This window comes from Trematomus bernacchii, unplaced genomic scaffold (genome assembly GCF_902827165.1).
Source record: "Trematomus bernacchii unplaced genomic scaffold, fTreBer1.1, whole genome shotgun sequence".
In the NCBI taxonomy this organism is placed as follows: Eukaryota; Metazoa; Chordata; class Actinopteri; order Perciformes; family Nototheniidae; genus Trematomus; species Trematomus bernacchii.
The window spans coordinates 3,075,127-3,084,154 of NW_022988098.1; positions in this window are offsets into that span (position 1 = coordinate 3,075,127).

Consider the following 9,028-nt stretch of genomic DNA (forward strand, 5'->3'; position numbering starts at 1 on the left):
GCTTTGCACATGAATAACACCTTTAAGTCCTTCTCTCTCTACCTGTTCACAGATAATTCCTCCTAATCCTCTAACATCTGTAACACCACATGTAGTACACACGGTGTCCCCCGGGTGTTTACAGGCATCTATTAACCACAACTCCCACACTGCTAACACTGAACCTGGAATAACACACTCACACACAGTCTGCTACCAGTCTGTGCTCGTCCTCTCTGGGCTGTCTTGTTTCAGTCCGTCTCCATTATCAGCCCAACACACGCAGCATTAGCAACAGCTGCAACATCAGCTGCTAACAGGCACCACGACCACGGGCTGGAAACAATCAGGCCTGCGGGACGACTGCCTGATGATAGGGAGCAGCTTTGGTATCGGCATTAACCAAAGAGCAACAATAAGTGAATATTAGAGGGGTTGTGATGAGCTACAATTTCATTTTTTGTAATGAAAGTGCATCTGGGAGCCACTAGATGGCAATTTACCCCCATTACTAGATTATGTGTACTGAACAGCAGCTTGTTCTTTATGGTGAATATTACCTTGTTGCATTTGGGTGAGTTTACATGTGTCGCTCTGCTGGACACACACAATACAGACCAGTGGGCCAACCTGTCAGCCACCGTTTAACTGAACATTTGGCAGAAAGAGAAAACTGAGCATTGTGAGAAACATCCCAGCTCTGTGCTGCCGGGAGACAGCAGAGCACAGAGAGTCCTGACAGCAGAGGTGGAAAGTAACCAAGTACATTTACTCAAGTTCTTTACTTTAAGTAACATTTTGAGGTACTTGTACTTTACTTAAGTATTTCCATTTTATGTTACTTTGTACTTCTACCCCATTACAATTAAAGTACACAAGGTAAATTGTGTACTTTAACTCCACTACATTTATTTAATAACTTTAGTTGCAGTTATAGATTAATGATGAAAAAATATGATCAGTACTTAAATGAGACTTTAGTTAAACCTGGATACAATGTACATACTACCTAGCAGTAAATAAAGTAATTAAAATGAGTTGATATGATAAACACATCAGGACAAAGACCACCAGACTCCATAAGACTGCTATACTCCTGAGCTTGCACTATCTTTATTATTGTTATTAAATGTGTTTATGTCTTGTATATGTTTATATTGCATCGTTGAGGAACCTGTGCCCAAAGTTTTTCATTACAAAACTACACTGTACTGTATGTGACATTAAACCTTTGAAATCTGGAAATACATCAATAATTATAATCAAAACTAACGATATTATTCTGAAATGGGCCAATATGCATAATGTGTACTAGTTTTGGTACTTTAAGTATATTTTGATGCCAATACTTCTGCACTTTTACTTGAGTAACATTTTGAATGCAGGACTTGTAACAGAGTATTCCTACATTCTGGTACTTCTACTTTTATTTAAGTACACAATCTGGTACTTCTACTTTTACTTAAGTACCAGATCTGAGTACTTCTCTTTTTACTTAAGTACACCCTTTGATTACACCACCTCCTCCTCCTCCTCAGTTCCCCCTCTGTCAGCGGGGGGGGGGGTCTCAGGTAAAGGCCTCAACCCTTGTGCCTCGGCCCAATCCAATATTTTTGCTGGTAATCCTCCTTCCACTCCTCAACACTGCTGCTCTTTTAGAGTTAAGTCCACATAAGCTCCCACTTGAGTGCCAGAGGCAGAGCAACAACATGGATGGTGCGGTTGCCTAGCGACGCCTCAGTCACTGCACCTGAGGGTGTTGGGTAAACACCCCGAGCCCGCCGGAGGGAAGAGGAGAGGAGCAACATCACCGTGACATTTATTAAAGGGGGCTGTTATTAATTTGTTACATTCATTGTTGTCATTTTCCTTTCACCCCGGGGGGAGATTATATAACGCGCCATTAAAGCATTTTATGTGTGTGTGTGTGTGTGTGTGTAGGCATGCCTGTGAATGCTCCCTTTTTCTTATCTGTGATTTCTTCTGATTCCTAGATGGGATTCAACTGCTGTGATAGTGCTTCTCAGCAGGCTGTTTCTCTTGCACTTTTATGATAAATCTGCAGTCTGAAGTCCTCTACTTGTTTACGCTCACAGAGGGGATCACTTTTAATGATGGTTAGAGGCTGATGAAAGCTCCCCCTGCCCCCATTACTCACATGAATCAGATGGTTATGAAAATCTTTATTAAGGTAACACCCCGATGGCAAGATGAATAAGAAGTTTGTGATGTTTTTTTTTTTTTACATCCATTGACATTTCCTGGCAAACGAATGCATTCAAGATTCCATTTGTAATCCCACCGTACCCATGCTGTGAGACAAATGCAATACTTAAAGTCAGTTAATTAATTTTATCCTTTTCAACGCCTCCTTGCATATTGTTGATTAAGCTTGGAGCTTATGAATAAAACTGTCTCCTTGGAGGAACATGAGGGTGTGATTTGGATGAGCTGATGTGGCACACTGCGATCCAGTGGTGCACGTTATCGTCCATTAAGATGCTCCACTCCAGTAGCCTATAACCACTTTTATCCTGAAATGAAAGAGAATTATTTTCAACCCTTTCCCGAATAATAGGAATATAAGATGCAACAGCAGTTCATTAGTTTACACCTCCTTAGCCAGTCTGTTTCATGTGTGCCCTTGCTCCACACAGGTTAATGCTGACTTTAGGACTCTTTTGGTAAGGGGTCGTCTGGGGCGGTGTGATTTGGCCCGGGGATACTATAATAAGGCCAGTGTTTATGACTGCAGCCGAAATGGGTTGGTAAGCGCGGCTGAACCCTCCAGGTATTGATGCGGGGGTTAATAGCCTGTTGGCCTCTTTAATGGAGCTGAATCAGGTCAAGCAGCAAGCGTTGTCAGCCCACAGGATGAGAACATCTCCCTTTATAAAGTCATCTCCTATACGAGGGGGGGGGGGGCGGTGCACCAAAATGTGTAGAATACAAACTGTGGTTCACACAGAGAAATGTGTGACTTGACGTGTATTCAAACAGGAACAAACAAGCTAAGGTGCCAGACTCCACACAACACAGGCATGGTTGTGAAAGTCAAAATGACTTTCAGTGCGATGTTCCCACCGACTGACTTGGTGACTCCCATCAACTCGCTCGCGCTGTATTGCACTTTGGAAGTTAGACGTTAGAAAAGCACAAAAAATGTTTGGAGTCTGCAGGAACAGCAGTGCTTTGAGCTTAATGCTAAAAAAATGTATGACTTAAATTAATAAAATAACTTTTATGACATTTCTTTGATTAACTGACTTATTTTCTGAGATCCTTAGGCTATGTCATATGATATTGAGACTATTTAGTCCAATATTTCATATGACTTTCTTATTACTTTTATGATAATCTATACGATGACATACATTCAAATGTTTCAACATACTATACAATGGTCTCTCATATTTTTGGACATAATATACTATGTTGTTTCTTTCTCATATTTTCGACATAATATGGCCTACTATGTCGTTTTTATAAAAAACAAATTGACATACTATACTTTTTGTAAAAGAAAAAATTCGACTTACTATACGACGTTGTTTTTTCCTATTTTCGATACTCTCCACTGCTCTGTAAACTACATACTTCTCAATGACCTCCTATGATATGCCTTTTTATACCATACTCTACTATGATTTATAATGACATATTGATGATTTACTACACAATACCTGCATTATGACCTGTTTATAACCTTTTCATGACATACCATAATATCACTGTTTAATAAAAGTTTTTTTTTACATACTATTTTGTGACGGTAACTGTTTAGCGGTGAATTTCCCTGAAACAAACGAAAATTAGTCAGTTTTAGTTTATGATCAGCCATCAATCTAATCGCAATAGAAAAACATTGGCTTACATTTGGCTCATAGCAAGGTTTAAGTTCCTCTCTGCTATGCTATTATATCATCATAACTACCCTTAAAAGATTTATTCTGTTACATATGTGTGGTGGTCAATTATTTATTTATACTAATGAGTGTGCTATGCATCCATTATTCATGGTCACATTGGGTCTGTCTTCCTGGAGCACTGCTGACAGAGGGAAATGGAGGGGAAGATGGGAATGGAGGCTTGATTGTACCCTAAAGGAGTGGACACCAGAGACTGAGCAGGCCGCAGAGGAAAGCTTTCCAACCGTTCAGACGTGTAGCCAGTTTCCCGGGGAAGGCACTTAACCTGTGACTAACGTAAAGAATCACATCCAGCTGATTAGAGAAGCCGCTCTGCTCGAGGATCTGATCGAATATTCAACTTCAGCATGTAATCACACAGAGAGATCATTCTCCTCTGACGACGAGCAGCCCCACATGTCATGGACATTTGTGTCAACAAGGGGCAATCCCATGATGCATCATTCACAGTGGTTAAATTATAGCTGTTCCTGAATATGACAAGTATGTTTGAACAGTGTCAAAAGTCATAGTTTGTCAGCAGTAGAAGATGTATTCAGATCATTTGCATAAGTAAAGTGTAAAAGCACTACTCCAATATTTAGTATTGCACCTTAGGGATGTGGGCAAATTCATTTTAGACTACCTAGCAGTATGACTCAGACATGTAACCTCTATGACAGGTTAGCTGTCTAAATCACATCACAATCACATCATAATTTTAGCCTGTAAGAAATGTCGTGAAGTTGTCCTAATGAGCGTCCAAAATGTGTTTTTTGAGGTCGCCTTTGACCACCAAAATCCAAATAGTTCGTTCTTTAATCGCCGTTGAAGTTTGTGGCACATTTTAAATAAATTCCCTCCATTGGTGTGGAAGCTTTTCCTTTCTTGCAGTGTATAGGTTTTTATACAACACTTACGGCACTCACTTCGAAAGAACAGAGCATTTCTTACTGATTTTATTCATTCCAATGTTCTTAGTTGTCCAATATAACTGACACAACCCAGGGCTTTGGTCTGCTTTTCCCCGGATGGTAATACAGTCTTTCTTGATAGTCCTACAACTACTGCAAACTACTGGTACTAGTATAAATGTTATTTTCAATGGCTGCTTCTACTTGATTGACAGTACTAAGCTGTGGGGTAATTGAAGGGGAGTAACATTGACTTTAATAGATGAGATTAGGGATTAGGGAGTAAAAGCAATCACTACTAGCAGGAAATGCTTTTTTTAAAATGCTGCTTGACACACACAGACCGTTTGAGTCCTGACTTAAACGGTCTGTCTTGGTAATAGCAGAGTGTGTCCGCTGGATAAACAGTAGATATTCTCTCCCCTCTTGCAGCAGGAACATCAAATGTATTCGGCCGCTTTGATCTCTTGTTAGAGTCCTGAAATAGCAGAGTCTCAGGGTGGTGTCAGCAGAAAAGAGCCGGCAGCAGAGTCCTGGGCGGTGTACCTTCTCCTGAACAGCAGCACTAAATCTGGAACCGTTGATCACACAGCCGGCATCAGAACCAACATCCTGTGCAGTTTTCCGATTGGACCTTTTCCCGGCACCGGCCCACGAGACTCACTAGCTATATTGAGAGGAAATGAAAAAGAGCCCCGGATTGGACATGTTTGAGGAGGAGAACTTTATTTACAACACACAAAGCAGTGGCTGCGAGCCAGCAGCAAAGCTCTCTGTCTATAAACGCCATTTATCAAGGGGGCAGCTGGAGTTTGCTTTCCCTCTGCCACAGGGAGGCCAAGTGAACTTCAGCTAAGCCCATCAAAGAAACCCTCCCTGAACTTAATCTGCTGACTGGCTATGACCAAAATGACCTTTTTCCGTCTTGATTATTATGTCAGAGCAGAGGAGCCCACCTCTGATGGTTCTCCTATTACCCGGTCCACAATCCTGCCCGGTCCATTGCAGAATCCACCAGAGTAAAGGTTAACTTAGGTTTATTACCGGATGTTCTCATTACTGAAGCAGTGCAGCGTAGATGAGGAATGAAAGCACCTTTCATTAACTAGTCCACCGTGCTCCATCAGCTGTTCTCCTCTACCTGTCTCCGTTCCCTCTCCTCTAATCTCTGGAGTGGACAACACACGATTAAGCAATACTCCATTTCTCTACTTCCTTTTTTCCGAGCCATTTTCCCAATGATATGCATTGGCCCTGCTGTGCTTCATTCCCCCTCTCTCTCTCTCCGCTGACCCTCTCCTCCATCCTTCTAATCACCTCTCCACACGGACTACCTGCACCTCGCCACCGCCTCATCTTTCTCCCTCTCTCTTACCGCCCGCCTCCCCGCTTTCTCTCTGGGTGTCTCATTAAAGGCGCTCTTTCTAATGAGATTACGCCGTGGGGATTAATGGTGTGGCTAATTGATAGACACACAGCCGGAGAGGATTAAAATCCCTTTATAGTCCCCAGTGGGTTTTTTGGTGCTTCAGCTGACTAATTGAAATCACAGGAACGGTCACAAATATACTGCCTGACCTCTCCAACTCCTTCTAATGAGTCCGAGATGCATTATAAGAAGGAATAGCGGCTGTTTTTATTAGTAGAATGAAGCCATATCCAAACAATAGAGTTAAAGGTTAACTACGTGATTAACAAAGGGAGTATGTTCCACTTCATGATTTCTGCTTACACTTAAAAATACATTATTAAACAAAAAAATGAAGAGGCTGCATCATCAGTGTGCAAATACAGATAAACCATTTTATGAACAAAGACTCAAAGCTTAAAAAGCACTGATATTAAAGCCACTATGTTGGCAGTCTGCCACATTAACCTTTTACCACTCAGGACATATTCTGCTCATCAGGTTCATATTAGTATTGTGTGTCTCTACTGGGACATGTCTCCATGCTTTAATGTTCAAAAAGCTCTTTATTGTTCTCATACTGCCTGTGCTGCAGCACCTCTTTTCACCCTCTGTCTGAAACCAGAGCCCAGTCTGCTCTGATTGGTTAGCTGGCCGGCTCTGTTGTGATTGGTCAACCGCTTAGAACTGTCCCGCCCCTTAGCCTATCAAGTTCAACACGTTGGAGCGCATACCCAATAGAGAGGTGAAGTCCCTCCCTTTCCGGTGGACCTCCATGGGACCTTATTTCGGAGAAAGTATGTATTGAAGTCAATGGTGAGAGAAAGATTATCTTTCGATCCCGTTTGAATTGAGCCACGAATTACACATATGATGTTTGTCAATCTAAAAGATAATTTTGCAAGTCAAAAAAATAAAAATGTGTCACTTTTTTTTGTGTGAAACCGCTCAATGAACTACATCTCCCATCTCGCACCACACACCAAGACGGCCGTCACGTTGGCACATTTCACTTCTTTCTTTCAGAATGAGGCGAAAAGTATTAAAAGAGGTGAAAATCACTCCAAGTCTGGGCGTGTTGAGAGCTGTACATACACACAAGGGGAGTTAGTCGGTTCGTAAGAGCCAGCATGCGGGACCGGGATTCTGGGATTTGTAGTCTTTCTAGTTGCGTATTTTTCATAGTCTTATATTTCAACAGTTTTACGACAAACTGTGACTTTTTTGACATGGAAATTATTTTTGAAGATTGACAAACATCAAATGTGTAATTCGTGGCACAATTCAAACGGGATCGAAAGATAATCTTTCTCTCCCCATTGACTTCAATACATATTTTTTCCGAAATAAGGTCCCATGGGTCGGAAGTAGATGGGCGTGACTTCGCCTCTCTATAGAAGCACAAGTGTTATATAGTGATGTCACTATGTTTCGGAAGTAAACCAAGGAGTCCAATGGAGGCGTTTCAGGCAGACCATTTACATGCACAAAAACCTATTTAACAAACTACAGGAAAGGGAAAACCCCAAAATCATAATAGGGCCTCTTTACATTCCAACATATAGCGGCGTTAAGTCTAGCCTGGTTGAGAAAACCCTTTAGAAATTATAGACTTAATAAACAAATCTAAAGAGGCCCATGATCATTTAAAGCTTGTGATATTATATAACATGTTGCAATTAGCATACACCTAAAGATGATGAATGTATAAAAAAAGAGCACATTTTCAAAACATGTCTTGTTTATTTTCTGAAGCACACATCCAGTATCTAGATGAATGAATAAAATAATTCCAGGACACTGAATAATAGAACAACTATCAGCAGGCATGGCTAATGAACCGTCCACTGTCCCGAGGCCAGAGGCCAACAATCTGTCCGAGACGATACAGAGTGAAGGGAAAGGCTGTGTTTTCACATATAAAAGGAGTATAACAAAGCATTTTTTAGAAAACAATCCCAGAAGAAGAAAATAATAGCAAAAACTGAACAAAACATGAATAAGCAGGCATCTTAAAAAATAATTATGGTTTAACAAAAGACTCAAATATCCACATGACAAATGAACAGGCCAAAAATCCCCTAAGCTCGATGAAGAGCCGGAGAAAGAGCAGCAACTTTTAAGTCATCAATACTTCAAAAATAGGTATCTTACAGTATTTTTCTTTTCTCAGTGTCTTTATACAGAGTATATTCATATAGCTTCCGCTGACTATTTTCACATTCTCACCACATAGTAACAAGTGCTTTGAGTAAAACATTTTTCAAAAAAAAAAAGAAATCATGCACCTTTTTAATAGCCTATAAAAAACGGGAATGTTCAAGGCGACAAAAAAATCGTTCTCAGATGCCTTTTTTCCAAGTCTTTTCAAGTTCCACTCTCTTAACACTGTCTGACTACTCAGATCATGCCGACATAAGCTTTACACTGTGGAGAAAGCAACACAAAACCATACAGGGCAGGCAAGCATCTCAACATAACGGCTCCTAACTCATGAATCCACAGAGGAAAGGCAGGCATCCTCCACTAAATTAGAAAACCCCCACATGTATAAAAATGGTTTCACACAATGTCAGCGTGTCGACAGGTGATGCTTGTGAAAGTCAAACAGAGCAGGTCCTTGGAGAAAAACTGTTATTGGCTTCTTTTAGGCCATAATTCAGTGGGTTATGATATCCCGTAGTCTGCCCTGGTTGTGTCCTTCCCTCCTGGGACTGGGGGTTGTTCATCTGCACCACTTTGAAGGAGGGAGGGAGGGAGGGGGGGGGTGACAGGCAGGTGTGAGGAGCGCAGAGGGGTGGGGGGGGGGGGGGGGGTGA